Here is a 17,236-nt window from a genome sequence, read left to right as displayed (position 1 = left end):
AGTCCAGACTAAATAAATGCTTTGTGGAAAATTTCCTTCACAGCTATCAGAGCACAGTAACGTCAGCTACGTCTACAGAGAGATAAATCAGTGGAGGTGAAAATAACTATAACCAAAACGCTACATTAGCCATGTTAGCTGGAGATGTTGAAGCAGCTTGCTAACAATAAACTATGGTCAAAGAAAGGTGAACACACACAGAGCAGCAGGGGGCACATTTTTCCACAACCAGTGGCTCCAGTGTCTGAACATCTGCTCCCTGCTGAGCACTCGCTGTCTCAGATACTGACAGCTTTTGAAGGGGAATGAAAACTGTTCCACTGAAAGCGGCTGAGAACAGCACCAACTTTAAAGCGCGAACCGCCTTCAGTGGAACGTTACTCAGCAGCGGTGAAATGCTGAAGGTTCTTTCCCTCCGTATGACCGAGTTCATTCCTTTATCCCTCCTAACGCACAAACCCCTTTCTCCTCTGCGCATCATCAGCCGAGAAGCCCTGACACTGAGATACGGTTGTGTCTGCATTGAGCTCGAACATTAAGGTAAGCTGTAGATATGCTGCTCGGAAATCTTTGAGGTTGTTTTAGCAGAAACAGCGCAACACTGCAACGAGCACTTCCAGCAGGTCATCGACGGGTCTGCACCGTTTACAGGAAAAATTTGGGTGTCCATCGACTTCTTGTGTTAGCAACATTAGCCTCATAGCTCCAGTGCTAAAGCTAAAGCAGGGTATCTGTAGTGCTGTCCCGAATGGCTTTTTTTGGGCTAGGACGCATCAGCAGTAAAACGGCTAATATTCAAGGCCTCGCCCATGTCCGACACCTGTTTTTAGCTGTTAGTGCTGGAGAGGCGGTGTTTCTTCACAAACTCTTTTCAGCAAATTAAAAATGAAACTGCGTTATGGACCGAAAGACAAGTCGTCCAACTTTTCCCCAAAAACCCCGGCCATTACAGTATTCTGCAGTTCGCCTTTATTGATTAGCCTACATTTAGACAAAAAACAACAACGTAACAAAACAAAAACGGATATCTAAATCCCAAAATTAAAACCTGAACACCCAATGAACGAAACTCTGTATGGTCCAATATTCGGGTCCAGCCCTCGAAATCTGGACTCCAAACGAGTCTCAGCTGATCAGCTACTGGAGAGAGTGGAAAACTTAGTCCAATGCTAACGAGGCAGTAGGGATTCATTACAGTTCCAGGCTGGATCAGCTCCGCCTCTATCTGCCTGGCCACGCCCCTCCAGGGGATTGACTCATGGGAGGAAGAGACCAGCATGAAAACTAACCCAGGCTGGTGGTTATCAGCCCGAACAAGAAAAGCAGGCCAGTCAGCTCAGTTACTCACGCAGAGGATCAGCAAACAGCCAGAGCCGCCGCACGCCTGGATATCCATCCACACACACAACGGACATGAAACATGACACATCCCTGCTCGCCTCAATGAGCTGTAAACAAAAAACAAGAAAACACGCAGTCTGAAGGGCAGAGAGGGAGTGAAGATCACCCGCCTCGCTCGCCCTTCTGCCGAAACGTAAACAGTCCAGCACACGTGAGCTGGAGAGAATTCAACCAGCTGCCTAATGTTTGCACACACTGTAACTCATTCACTTGTTCGGTTACTGCGTCTCAAAACACTGGAACAACATTAAACCAACATTAGAGCTGGGCGATATGACAAATGTACTTTTAAGTATCATGATACTTTATGAACTTTTCATGATACGTGATATTTCACGATATTTATGTTTTTTCCAGACTATGTCCTGATAAGCCAGAACAGTTGAAAGAGTGGCACATTTTTAAAAAATTCTATCAAAACTATGAGACAATGATTTACAATGATTTACAATGATTTTTATTTCATTTCTCACACTGTGCTGCACTAAATCCAATTAAGTGGGACTAATTTTACTCTCGTTGGAATCAAACATGCAGTTGTGCTGCAGTTCTTCCTCTCACCTGATGGGGGCAGCAGTGCTGTAAGATTACAGTGTAACGCTGCACTGCGGTAACGATGTTAGCTAAAGTTTAAGAGCCTTTCCTCTCTGACTGACCTGCAGCTTCACTTACTGACCACATTTAGTCCAGACTGAGCCGTAAAGCTCAGACTGACACTGAGAGCCGCAGGTTTAGACGGAAATTTGAACTTTTTCATCGAGAGACGCAGAAAACGAGCCTCATATTTCAAAACTGTAATGAATTTAATATAAACAGACCTGAAAAACAGCAGAACATCACAGTAAATATTCAGGAGAGACACTAAAGCAGCTGCAGCTCCGAGTCTCACAGCACCGACTTCACATCAGAGCAGATTCAGCAGATCAGGACATGTTAACCCTTTAAGGAGGATCAATAACGGCTGATTATGATGATCGAATAGATTTTCTCCTTTAATACAGAGATTTCTGAATGAGGTCGCTGTGATTATCTGATATACGATCTCACAGAACTGAAAATTTATAGATTTCTGTTTAGTTTTTCTCATAAATATGAATATAATTAATACATTAGTCGTGTTTTATTGTGACTCTTAAACAGTTTAATTATTTGTTATAAGTGCTTATCAATCCAAACTGCTTTGATCAGTCTGACAGTAACAGAAGGCTTGTGCATCTTCTACTCAGTGATAGGAAACACAGTCGATCACAGAGAGCTCTGATTCTACACACAGATATTTTGATAAGTCAGTATTTTTGATAATTTGTGAATAATATTTTGGCCCTCAGGTTTTTTGACACGTTCTGTTGATGATTTTCTAAGTGAAAATGGGTTTACACATCCTAAACAGCAGACAAACGTAAATATAACATATTTCTGCACATTTTATCACATAATTAAAAAAAAACAACATAATATTAATGTGCCATATCTTTGTAAAGGCCAAATTGTATGCTTTTATACAATGTAAATAAACAGTAATTGTGTATTAAAATGTGCAGAAGTGTGTCTCTCTAGAGGATGAGTTGATTTATTTACACTTAAAAAACGTCATCTGACTGAGGTGCATAATTTTTTGCACGACTAATTTTTTTCTAACTTTTTTCATAACTTTTACATTCTGGTTTATTTTTTGGTGATTAGCTTAAAACACTACAGGCTGTCTGTTATTATTGAATAACAATTATAAATATGAATTGTGATTGCAAACTCCTAAACAGTAGTGTAAACAAATTAGATATCTGCTCCATATCCCTAATTCAGGATTATGTAAAGGGACATTCCATTCATTTTTCAAAAATCCCCCATAATTCAGTGTGTGAGATGTAATCAGAGTGGTTCAGAGTGGTTTGGTGTGAAATGGTTCAGATGTCTTTACAGTGGTGGTGATAGGAACCAGGGGTCGCCATGACTACAACACAAATATAGACATTTTATTTACTATCCAGAACCACCAGTGAACCTACACGAGTCTTCTGAGTTTATATGGAATGTTGATGATGAAAATAGTGGAAAATCTGAAATAATAAGTTTTCTTTGGGGACTATTTTGCCTCACAGCGCCCTGCATGTATCCCTCCACCATGAATGGAGTTTAAGTTCTCTAAACTATCATAAAACAGTGTCTCAGTCATCAGGCAGTGAATTCATAACCATTTCATGTAGGAACTTTCTGTGAGGGAGCTTTTAGAGGTGGACGTCTGGTTCCTATCACCACCACTGTGAACAGTTCTGACTCAGTAAGTTTATCTAGAACAGAGCGTTTCACACCAAACCACTCTGAACCGCTCTGAACCACTCTGAACCACTCTGATTACATCTTAACCAGTTTATCTATGCAGGAATTTGGAAAAATCGGCAGAATTAATCTTTAACAACTCAACGTAGTTTGCGATGTGGTGATTAAACCATGCAGTTAGCACCATGCTAATCAGTTCAAACCTAAATGCACTGTAAAAATGATATCTTAGTGAGTAAAAACATCTTAAATGTAGTCGACATATCTAATATTTCTCAATATAAGACTGCTATAAAAATATTCCAACTGTTTCTATACATTTTGCTTGTTTTAAATAATTTAATCTGGTAAAAGTGTCTTCACTTTCAAAGTTCACTGGCAGATTATTTTTCTTGTACTACAGGTAATTTTGAATTTTCTCAACAAATGAGGCTTAAATGATCTGCCAATGGAATCAAATAAGACAAGATAACATAAAACAAGTGAAACCATCCGCACAAATAAATTAAATCATATTATACTGTTCTTACAACAGCCTCACAATGAGAGATATTAGACATGTTGACTAGATTTGAGATGTGTTCACTTGTGAACATCATTGTTTTGCAGTGTAAGCACCAGACATGTCTCAGCTGATTGACTGAGCTGTGTTTTTGGCCAAACTCTCACTTTGAGGGAGAGAAGCAGACTCACTCCCACGCCCACTATGAGTGACAGACGGCTTTCTTGGAAAGATGACTTCAGACGAAGAGCATGAGCAGGTGGAGGCAGTCGCCCTTTTACACGGACAGAGGTTAGCTACTGTCCAATCTTGGGAAAAAAGACAAAACACTCCAGATTTGGTGGGGAAATGTTGTGAAGGGCTGCATGTGTGGCTTCCTGAGGCCCAGATCCACCTCACTGTGTGAGCTGCGGTCAGTGGGAGGGTCAATCAGTGGCTAGTTTTCTTCGACCCCTTTCAGAAGCTCTCTGTTACCCACTGATCTCAGGGTGTCATTAACTTCACCTACAAACAAGCAGGAGCCTACAGCTCTGAGCCACAGAAGAACTTCTTAGGACTGTTCATTAAGACCAATCTATAACATTTACTTAACAACTAAAGGGGAAGCTCCACCAAAACTGCTACATGATCAAGTGGTTAAGGTGTAAACGTTCTAGAGAACCTTACCGAGTCAGAACTGTTCACAGTGGTGGTGATAGGAACCAGACGTCCACCTCTAAAAGCTCCCTCACAGAAAGTTCCTACATGAAATGGTTATGAATTCACTGCCTGATGACTGAGACACTGTTTTATGATAGTTTAGAGAACTTAAACTCCATTCATGGTGGAGGGATACATGCAGGGCGCTGTGAGGCAAAATAGTCCCCAAAGAAAACTTATTATTTCAGATTTTCCACTATTTTCCATCATCAACATTCCATATAAACTCAGAAGACTCGTGTAGGTTCACTGGTGGTTCTGGATAGTAAATAAAATGTCTATATATGTGTTGTAGTCATGGCGACCCCTGGTTCCTATCACCACCACTGTAAAGACATCTAAAAAAATCTCAAAAATCGGTGGACTTCCCCTTTAAATCAACTTTTACTAGATCTGTAATGGTTTTTGTCTTTCAGATCCAGCACTGAGAGATGTTTTTCCAGGGGACCAGCCTGTTCATCACTTCTTGTCATTCTTATCATCATTTCTTGTTAGATAAACTTCTAAGTAAGAGCCCCTGCTGAGGAACCTCCCACAGGCCTCTGCTTCAGCTGGGTTAAAGCAACCTTAAAATGGTTATTATCAAGCTGAAGTCATTACTGAGGAAACCCTGCTCAGAGGAACACTTACAAAACACGCCTTATGAAGGTACAGTGAGCGTATGTGAAAGACATGGTCAAAACAATATCATGACCACTACTTTAAGTGACCTTAAAGTGTCCAGTGTACAGTAGTGAGGGGTAAAGTGTGTGGTGGTTAATAATCCATTAAAAAGTCACTTAAATCTGAAGAAAAACACCCAAACTGCCCGAGTTTCTCACCAGAGCAAGACTGAAACCACGCACTGAAACCGAGACTATGAGCCATGGTTGGAATATTCCGTTCCACCTTAAATGCTGCTGCATTACTATGGCGCAGCTGCACAGTCGCAAGAACGTACAGAGCGTGGGTGCAGCTCTATTTAAGGTGGACCGGAGAGTTGGAATAAGAAAGGTGAAAAACCAACTAGAGCCCCGTGTTTAAACTGAAGTATGAGCAAAATAGATTAATTTAACAGCTAAAGAGAAACTGAACGACCCACAGAGGCGATATGAGCCACTGTTTTACTGCTGTAACTCATTAACCCGAGGCTGAGTTTCATAAACAGCTCAATCAACCTGTTACTGAAGTTACAGAACCTTTAATAAACTACGTTTTTCCTGCTGCTGGAGTTTAAGCGTTAATAACCCGCCTCCTCAGCGCTGTTACTCACCCGGCGAGGCAGTTCGTCCGCCGTCAGACCGAAATCTTCATTTTTAAACCCTTTTCGGCTCGTTTCTGCTCTGAAGCACACAAAGCGCTTTTGTCTCTTTAACTCCAGCCAGCGGCCACAGTCACGCCCACTCCCCGGGTTGCCAGGTTGTGCGGGGAAAAGGTGGCTTTGTATATACTGTATGATTTCATGTGTTTATTTTTTTTTGTGATCGACTTTTTTATTTATTGATTATGATAAGATAATGAGTCAATACATAAACAAGAAAAGTCATAAATACAATCATAGTCACACCAAGAATAATAGTTCTCACAATAAAAACATTCTAATAATAAAAGTGAAATGTTAATACAACCTAAATCCATAATGATGATGGGAAAAATAATATATATATTATTTGAGAAAAAAAAAAAAAAATTTTTGTTTTTTTACTGGAATATTACTGTTACTCTTAATTTTTTTAATTGCATTTTTATTGTATTTACTTTTACTTTGTGCTTTTTAATTGTAATCATTATTAATATATCCCCTTTTCTGCTATGTATTATTTGTTTATTTGATTTTTGATCTCTTCTTCTGTTGTTTTTTACTTTGTATTGTGAAGTATTTTGAGCTGCATTTTTAATGCACAAAGTGCGTTATAAAAATAAACATAATAATAATAATTATTATTATTATTATTATTGTTATTATTATTATTATCATTAATAATAATAATAATAATAATAATAATATTATCAGTTGGCTCCCTGAAGCTTGGGGCATGATCTCCTTATGTATTGCAATCAACAAAGTAATACAGATCCAAGTATGAAATAGCACTCTGGTGAAGTGGTTCTTCAGATTGGTGGAGAATGTGTTGTATATGGTTCTATATAGAACCAAAAAGCGTTCTGCTGTTAAGCTTGTAACCCTTTTGATGCTATACAGAACCATATACAACAGATTCTCCAACTAATATGAAGAACCATATCACCATGCAAAGAACCATTTAATCATGCAAATAGTTCTTTGAGTGTTCATGGTTCTATACAGAACCATTTTCTTTACTAAAGAACCCGTGAATAACCATCTTTTTTGAGAGTGTACTACTACTACTACTACTACTACAACTACTAAAACTACTACTACTGCTACTAAAACTACTACAATTACTACTACTACTAAAACTACTACTACTAATACTACCACTACTGCAATCACTACTACTACTACTACAACTGCTACTACTAAAACTACTACTACTTCTAAAACTACTACTACTACTGCTACTAAAACTACTACTACTACTACAGCTACTACAAAAACTACTACTGCTACTACTAAAACTACTACTTCTAAAACTACTACTACAACAGCTACTACAAAAACTACTACTACTACTACTAAAACTACTACTTCTAAAACTACTACTACTAATACTACCACTACTACTACTACAACAGCTAATACAAAAACTACTACTACTACTTCTAAAACTACTACTACTACTGCTACTATAACTACTACTGCTATTACTAAAACAACTACTACTACTAAAACTACTACTACTACTACTAAAACTACTACTACTGCTATTACTAAACTACTACTACTACTGCTATTACTAAAACTACTACTACTACAAAAACTAGTACTACTGCTATTACTAAACTACTACTACTACTGCTATTACTAAAACTACTACTACTACTACTAAAACTACTACTACTGCTATTACTAAACTACTACTACTACTGCTATTACTAAAACTACTACTACTACTACTAAAACTACTACTACTGCTATTACTAAACTACTACTACTACTGCTATTACTAAAACTACTACTACTACTAAAACTACTACTACTGCTATTACTAAAACAACTACTACTACTACTAAAACTACTACTACTGCTATTATTAAACTATTACTACTACTAAAACTACTACTACTGCTATTACTAAACTACTACTACTACTGCTACTAAAACTACTACTGCTACTAAAACTATTACTGCTTCTAAAACTACTACTGCTACTACTAAAACTACTACTGCTACTACTAAAACTACTACTACTACTACTAATAATAGTAACAAAATTGTCCCTCTGCATTAATCAGAATAATACTGCTTCTGTGTGAAGGAAAGAGAACGCTTAAAGGCCCGATGTTTTTGCTCTCCATTGGGAATTGTTGAGACAGTTACCAACTATTGGAGACCACTAGTTTCCTGTGGGACACCTTTAGATCCCAGTAGGAAGCCACCTGGAATCAGAACACCTGTTAAACCATTAGAGTCCTTCACACTGTGATATCAACCAGGGTCTGGCTAAAGCTGGAAGAGCTGAATGATGGAGTTAAATCAGTCATTCAGCTCACTCTTTGCTAAGTGGCTAATAGGGGCAGTCGTGGGCTAGTTAAAGAACCAGCCCTGTGACCGGAAGGTTGCTGGTTTGATCCCTTCAGCCGACAGTACGTGACTGAAGTGCCCTTAAGTGAGACACCCAACCTCCAACTGCTCCCTGGGCGCTGTGGACAGGGCTGCCTGCCTCTCCAGGCAAGTGTGCTCACTGCCCCCTAGTGTGTGTGTTCACTAGTGTGTATGTGGTGTATCATGGATTAAATGTGGAGGTGAAATTTCCCCACTGTGGGACTAATAAGTAAAATAAAAATGGTATATTTTTATGTAATCTAATTATTTAATTGACAAATTACTATATATGTGTCAAAGATATTGAGCGTTATTTGAAATCTTCATCTGCCTCTAATAATTGAACTAAAAAAGCTGTAAAAACCTGGAACTTGTTCTGATTTTGGCATTTTTTTGTGTAAATAATCTGTTTTATAATATCATATCTAGACTCTCTCATCTCCTTTATTGTCTTGTTATTTGTCTGTGTCAGGTGATTTCCCTGTTTCTGTAACTTTAATTAATCAATCAATTAGTTAATCCGTCCCTCCCCTTTTTAAATACAAAGCTGAAGTCAGCTGCCTATTCGAATTTTCCCGTTCCACCTTAAATGGGAGTTAACTGCCGCACCATTTAAGGTGGAACGGGAAAATTGGAACAAGAAGCTGGCGAATAGGACGCTAATTTGAGTCTCGTCGTATTCTCATTGAACACAGAGATAAATACGTTTCTCTTTTTGCCTTTTTTAGTAATTTGTCAGTGAAATATTTTAAGTGTAAAAATAGTTTTTTTGGACTTTCTGTGGTAACTGTGGGCCGCGCGGCCTGCTGGGTAACCATGGAGACGGCGAATCACCGACCCCTGGTTCCTATCACCACCACTGTAAAGACACCATTTCACACCAAACCACTCTGAATCTCTCTGAATACACCTCACACACCGAGTTATGCAGAACATTTTTGAAAAATTGGTGGAATTCTCCTTTGAGTTAAATTCATTTGTGCTGGATTATTGTGACCAGGGTTGTAGAGCAGGGGTGGGATTTGTCAACCTGGCAACCCTGAGCCCTTCATAAGAGTCTCTCTCTCCAAGCATCGTGGGAATTTAACTGCTTTTCAAAAGTTTTAAAACTTAATATCTGTTTAACAAACAGTTATTGAGTAAACATGTGAATCAGAGTTATTCCTGAGTGCTGTGAGCGGAGTAAACACTCAGCAGCTACAACGGCCATCACATTTTATCACGTCATCATCACATGAATGTGCTCAGGGAGGTGTATTTCCACTAAACACAGTTTAGTTTCCTTTTGCTCCCTGATATAAACCGTAGATTTTGTGGCTTATAAACCCTTTATCATCTGTTTTGGCTCCCTGGCCACACTAGAAGAACATGGCAAAATATTTGTAGCTTTATCTTGGACTTTATTTATAGTCAATTTGAACTTTATTTGGGTTTACAACTTGAGTTTTTATGTAATCTAATTATTTAATTGGCAAATTACTCTAAATAAACGTGTCAAAGATATGGAGCGTTATTTGAAATCTTCTTCTGCCTCTAATAACTGCAATAAAAAGCTGTAAAAACCTGGAACTTGTTCTGATTTTGGCATTTTTGTGTAAATAGTCTGTGTTATAATATCATACCTAGATTCTCTCATCTCCTTTATTTTCTTGATATTTGTCTGTGTCAGGTTATTTCACTGTCTCTGTAACTGTTTTAATTAATCAATTAGTTAGTTAGTTAATCCGTCCCCTGGCTAATTAAAATGATATGATATATAATTTGCCCTGAGCTTATAACAGAACAGTGTGATAACTACTGTCTATTTTCCTTCTTATTCGCCAGCTTTTTGTTCAAATTTTCCCGTTCCACCTTAAACAATGCAGTAGTTACATTCTGGCGAGTACAAAGCTGAAGTCCTTTTCCTATTTACATTTTCCCGTTCCACCTTAAGTCGGTGCATCATTTATATTCTGGCGAATACGAAGCTGAGGTCAGCTTCCTACGCAACTTTCCCGTTCCACCTTAAATGGTGCAGCAGTTACATTTTGAAGAATATGACGCTGAAGTCCGCTTCCTATTCGAATTTTCCCGTTCCACCTTAAATGGTGCAGCAGGTACATTCTGGAGAATACGAAGATGAAGTCAGCTTCCTATTCGAATTTTCCCGTTCCACCTTAAATGGTACAGCAGGTACATTTTAAAGAATATGAAGCTGAAGTCAGCTTCCCATTCGAATTTCCCGTTCCACCTTAAATGGTGCAGCAGTTACATTTGGGAGAATACGAAGATGAAGTCCGCTTCTCGTTAGAATTTTCCCGTTCCACCTTAACTGGAAGTTAACTGCCGCACCATTTAAGGTGGAACGGGAAAATTGGAACAAGAAGCTGGCGAATAGGACGCTAATTTGAGTCTCGTCGTATTCTCATTGAACACAGAGATAAATACGTTTCTCTTTTTGCCGTTTTCAGTAATTTGTCAGTGAAATCGGAATATTTTAAGTGTAAAAATAGTTTTTCTGGACTTTCTGTGGTAACTGTGGGCCGCGCGGCCTGCTGGGTAACCATGGAGACGGCGAGTCACCAACCGCCGCTCTGCAGTTTGATAACAAACAGAGTCAGTTAGCTTAGCATATTAACATTAGCAGATCATTAAAATACGATTATATTACGAGAATATCGAGCAAATGTAGAGCATTTATAACCATAACTTCATCTTCTCCGACTCTGCTTCTCTCAGCCTTTGGTAAATCTGATAACTTCACTCTTAACTCTGTGTTAGCTGAGATTAAATGACTAATAACGGTATCTGAAGCTAACATTAAAGGGGAATTCCACCGTTTTTTTCCAAAATTTCTACATAATTTAGTGGTTGAGATTAGAGGTGGGTGATAAAGCAAAAATCTGATATCGTGATAGCGCAAGAAATTACACGATATGTCACAATATTTGTTTCTTAAGACATCTGATCAGCTGGAACAAGAAAAGAACCAATAGAGCTACATTTTAAAAACCACTATCAAAAACTGTGAGCACAATGATTTTTATTCAATATTTGGCACAAAATCCATGAAATCCACAATATGTTCTTTGAGATTTATCCAGAATTAAATTGTCGCTGTCCAAAGAAAAACAAGTATCTCCGAAATGGCAAATTTTTTAGGAGAGGGCAAAAATGTTCTTTACATCTAATGTAAGTTAATGTAAAGAGATTTTATTCCAAGCAGTTTTGGAGCATTTCTATTGGTCTATTCATCACAAAATATTCACACAAAGTAAAGGACAGCTGCTGAGCTCGAATTACGTAGACAAATTAAAATGGAAAAATGCAGATACTTTTTTTTTTTTGGACAGTGACAATATGTTTAAGATGTATTATTAAGATATATATTTCACAGTCCTTTCGTGGTCTTTCAATCTGTTTGGCTTCCTCTAGCTCTTCATCAGTGGTCATTTTCTGACCGCAGGACCACTGTCGGCTGGATATATGCATTTCTGAATTACTTTAAACTACAAACAATAACTATTAACCTACTCCTAAGGCATGACCTTACAGTTAATGACCTCTAATAGTTAAAAAATAAGATATTTACAGACTATTTCTGACCACAGGATCCACAGGAGCCCTCTAGACGGCATTAAGAGTTCTGTAAAGCACAGAGGTGGAAATAAGGGTGGGCAATATGATGATATTTTATTGTTATCATGATAAATTGTCACAACATGCTTTTCTGAGTGTATCATGGATATCGTCAATACTTAAAGAACACTGACAAACTATGTTTCCTTATGAAGTGAGCATAATTAGGCCTGTTTAATTAGACTTGTTTGCAAAATTCGTTTGTAAAACATTACATAATCATTGTAGAGGTAGATTTATTATTATTACTTTTATTATTATTAATTATTATTATTTAAAAACTCAGAAAAACTAAATATTGTGATGCTTATCATGTATTGTGAAAATTTCTAATTGATATCATGATATAATATTTTTGCCATATCGTCCAGCCCTAAGTGGAAACATTAAATATTGGGGCTGTTTGTCTTGAAGTGCTGTCGCTCAGCTTGTGTTCGCTGATGGGATCATAAACTCAGAAGACATTTTGGATGTAAACCTGCAGACGTCTGTAAAGAAACCACTCAAACCAAAACCATCAAACACCGTTTGAGATAAAAATGTGTTGTGTTTCCCAATACAATGAACTAAGTATGGTACAGATGTCATCTTTAACTTAAACATTTATTTCTTCTTTTCCTCCAGTCTTCTGCTCCTGGCTGTTTGGATGCTGAGAAACATCCTGGGAAAATAATATCAAATCCCAACTGAGCTGGAGTCCAGCCTTGAGAGAGGCCTACAGATACAAACAGAGGGCAGAGACTGTGGAAGTTTCAGCTGAAGGCATGTACAGAGCGGCTGGTGGTGGATTTGTGGGCTGTGGAGACAGGACTCTCTGGCCTGGACCTGGATGTGAGCCTGGTACAGTGGTGCTACTGAGGAGAGACAACACCACAGTGGGCTCCAGACATCTGAAGCAGTTCCTCCCTGCTGCCCCGAGGAGATGCGATTCCGGTTCCAGCCCGGCCTTCGGCCACAGAGCCAAGCCCAGAGTCCAGCCGCTGACCCGCCGACCTGCAGGCTCCAGACAAGGAAGAGCGGAGTGGGAGCCGTACGTCTCAGATGGTCCGTCCTTCTCCAGCAGGTAACTTATCGCCGCTGTGGAAACAAAACCTCAGATCTCAGACTTTACAGGAGAAGGAAAAAACCTGAGCTTTGAATGGGATTCAGTAGTCCTGTAGGTCCATTTAACATCAGTGATGTTCAACATAATGTAAAGGTCTGATATTGACAAATTATATTAAAAAAATGAAATGAAAGGAGATATGAGGTTCTGTCCCAACTGCAAAGTTTAATAGACTATTTTTTTTACTTCTTTAATTTTTAATTGAAGAAGAACTTGGAGTTGCTGAACTTGCAGTTTATTAGGTACACCTACACTCAAAAAAGAACCACCAGGGCTGTTTGACCTACAATACATTAAATAAATGAGTTGTGTTGTTTTTGAGTAACTGGTTTACATAAAATGGATAAAAATGAATCAATGCACATTTCCACGAATAAAAACAGTTTAGTTTCATCCAGAAGGAATTCCACTCCAATAAAACCCAAATAAATGACACTGAAATGTTTCAGTTTTGTTAAATCAACAGTCTTTAAGTCAAGGTAAAGAAGATCTGGTTTACACCTGGTCCCTTCATGAGTCTTGAGTATCAGGATTATATTTGGATGAAGCCACATAAACTGAGACGCATTTGAGCTGCATAGCAGTGTAAACACATCCATCTCTCTAAGAGACATTCAACACCCAAAACCCCTCCCAGTACAACCAAAACCCATCCCAGTGCAACCAAAACATCTCCCAGAACAGCTGAAACGCCTCCCAGTACAACCAAAACACCTCCCAGTACAACAGAAACCTCTCCAAGTACCACCGAAACTCTTCCCAGTACAACCGAAACTCCTCCAAGTACAACCGAAACTCTTCCCAGTACAACTGAAACTCTTCCCAATACAACCGAAACTCCTCCCAGTACAACTGAAACCCCTCCCAGTACAATCAGAACTCCTCCAAATACAACCGAAACTCCTCCCAGCACTACAGGAAGATAATCATGTAGGGCGCACATGGTTCCTCTCAGTTTGAAGAAATGCAAAATTGTGAATTTGAGGCAGCGGCTATCTTTAGTGTAGCACAGGAAGAGGCTGAACGGATAAACAGTTGGTAACTGGTTGCCGTGTAACGAGCAGATTTGAATATTCCATCTCACACAGCAATCGGATACAATCCAGGATACGATCCAGATGCTGGACACACGAATTGACCAGGTGTAAACGAGGTCAGGTACACACTGACTTTACTCTGAGTGAATGGAACTGTGTGGCATGATTGAATTAAGTTGTACAACAGTTTATTTTGAGTGTACCTTATAGCTGCACTCATTGGCCAGTTTATCGGAAACCCCTAACACACAGTGCACTTTGTAGGTTTACTGTGCTGTATACGGTTCTAATAGCTCCAAAAAGGGTTCAGCTGTTTAGGATGCTTGTAACAACAGGAGAACCCTTTTAGTACATTTCACCATTCAAATAGCCATTTAAGCATCCAAATGGTTCTATATAGAACGCATGGATCTGAATAGAACCACTGAAGAACTTCTTTTTTTAAGTGTGTAGCGCATTTTTACAAAAAACGTCTATAATAGTGAATTATTCAATTGCTGTTTATTCGATGAATTTAACATTTTGGACAAAAATTAAATGTAAAATGTTAAACTCGTCAGATAAATAGAAATTTCACAATAAAATTGTCAGGAAAATGTCATATTTTAGTGTGTTCTCTGTAGAGGACATATTTTTATTCAAGAATGAACTTTTTTTTACTTTTAAAAAATTTGAATATTTCTGTTTTTACTCAAACTTTACTCAAATACTCGAGTATTTCTACTTTTTCTCAAATACGGAACTGTTGGTGATGCTGTGCTCGTCTGTAACTGGACTCTCATACGGCAGGTGTTTCTGATAAAGTGGCCAGTGAGTACAGGCAGGCGTTTCTAATAAAGTGGACACTGTGTATGTAACAGTAAAGTGTAGTCTGTGTGTTAAGCCTGTGTCTGTGAATGCAAGCACAGCAGAACCCAGAAGGCCTTTCTCATGGAGCCTGGATGGACAGGGCAGAAGATCTCTAAAGCAGCCTGGGAAGGTCAGAGGTCAGACAGAGGCCAGAGAGAGAACAGGACTCCGGACAGCAGCAGAGGACGTACGGATGGATGCTGGTACAGCACTGCGCCAGGGCTGGACAGCGGAGTGATGCCTTTCCGCCGTAAAAAGAGCGCAGGCGTGCAGTCCGGTGTGTCCTGGGCGGATGACGAGTTCTGGAGCCGCTGGGACGGCTGGAGCGAGGTCATAGACTGGGGGGACACGGACAACAAGCTGCCTAAAGAGCACAGACACAGTGATCTGAGCACTAGGAGAAGATAAATCTTCAGAAAAACATCTACATCATCGAATAAAGACTATTTTTGGAACTGCTGGCATCTAACTTATCCTTAGTGTGCTCAAAATAAACACAGATTCAGATACTTTTCACTCTTGGTCTCCTGATGTGACGTTAAGATGTAATCAGAGTCATTCAGAGTGGTTTGGTGTGAAACGCTCTGTTCTAGATAAACTTACCGAGTCAGAACTGTTCACAGTGGTGGTGATAGGAACCAGACGTCCACCTCTAAAAGCTCCCTCACAGAAAGTTACTACATGAAATGGTTATGAATTCACTGCCTGATGACTGAGATATTAAGTGCGTTTACATGCACTCAATAATCTGATCATAATCGGATTTCTGCAGTTATCTGATTATTCAAATGGTCTTGTAAACAGCACACTCTGATCTAGATTAAGAAATCTGATAAAGAGGCTGGATTTTAGCTCAGTAATCAGATTTCTCAGTGCATGTAAACTCTTACTCTGATTTCTTTCGGGTTTCTCAGTCTGCGTATGCGCAAGATCAGACGGTCGATGTCACTTTTGGAGCGGCGCTGAAACCAAACACGAAATAAAGGATTCAAATATTCTTCATCTTTGTAATTCATGGTTGTAAAGCAGAAATCTGATTACTGTCTGACTCAAGTAGACCCAGAGTTTCCACATTATCTGATTACTCAAGAGCAGGTAAACGCATTGATTGGATTACTGACAAAATCTGAGTAGGGTTATAGCTTAAAATGTATTTTAACCCATTTATTTGAATCCATTCATGGTGGAGGGATACAGAACAGTGCTTCACATGGCGGCTCATCCAAGGGTAAACAATCATGACGGCCAGCGAACGCCAGTCGCTCTGCAGCTTTCAGTGTCGGCTTTTTTCATTTGTTCCCTCTTTCTATCTTCAAAGTTTCAATCTTCCTTTCTAATTTTTTAATCTTTTCTTTTTTTATTGGTTGGTTTACATTAACATATTTTATTATTATTATTATTATTATTTTTAAATGTAATCTTAAATTTAACCAGACAGGCCCAACAAAACCTCGGAAGAGACAAAACACACTTTTTAAAAAAGAAACACAAGCAGAATAATAAAAATAAGACATATAACAGAGAATCATACCTAATAATAATAATAATAATAATAATAATAATTTCACACTGCTGGTGACTCATTTATCTGTATAAACATCCAGAAGTGAATATATCTGTATTTGTGCTGTTATTCTTGTATTTTTAATGAGACTCTAATTAGTCAGCTGTGTTACAGTAATAACATCAACATGAACTTCTGCTGTTCCACTGTTCATATTTCATCTTCTGATTGGTTCATTTCCTCTGTTTGAGCTCCTGAAGCTGCTTTTCTGAATGGTGGTTTATTTTGTACAGAAGAGTCTCAGTGAGGCTCAGAGTTCATATTCAGTGTGGAAGACAAGCTCAGCCAATCAGACGGCAGTAATGTCACGAATACACCTAAGGTGCGCGAAGAGCCACGCCCCCGAAGACATCACAGGAGACGCTCCCCTGGGCCGCGAGCAAAATACCACGCCCCTTTGTGACGTCACAGTGGCCGATGTCTATAACTCCCTGAACTCGGAGGTTTTGTTTCATCTCAAGTTTGACGTTTGAGCTGTTCATTTACATCAACTGACCGAGTGACATGACTGAACAGA

At 38.9% G+C, this 17,236-nt stretch overlaps 1 protein-coding gene across 3 annotated transcripts in view; it reads right to left on the bottom strand.

Annotated features, from left to right (window-relative positions):
- Positions 1-6,250, bottom strand: part of arhgef18a (rho/rac guanine nucleotide exchange factor (GEF) 18a) — a 36,000-nt gene extending 29,750 nt beyond the window's left edge. Inside the window, exons 1-3 of one of the 3 annotated variants that reach the window (XM_036596601.1) lie at positions 6,132-6,250; positions 2,220-2,340; positions 1,349-1,448 (exon numbers count right to left, since the gene is read on the bottom strand). The gene's annotated coding sequence lies outside the window, so the exon portion shown is untranslated. The remainder of the gene's footprint in view (positions 1-1,348; positions 1,449-2,219; positions 2,341-6,131) is intronic. The other 2 variants (XM_036596600.1, XM_036596599.1) reach the window with 2 other exon arrangements.
- Between the last annotated feature and the right edge of the window lie 10,986 nt (positions 6,251-17,236).

Source organism: Colossoma macropomum, unplaced genomic scaffold (assembly GCF_904425465.1).
Source record: "Colossoma macropomum unplaced genomic scaffold, Colossoma_macropomum, whole genome shotgun sequence".
In the NCBI taxonomy this organism is placed as follows: Eukaryota; Metazoa; Chordata; class Actinopteri; order Characiformes; family Serrasalmidae; genus Colossoma; species Colossoma macropomum.
Note: the sequence above shows the minus strand (reverse complement) of the source record. Positions and strands in the feature narration are given on the sequence as shown.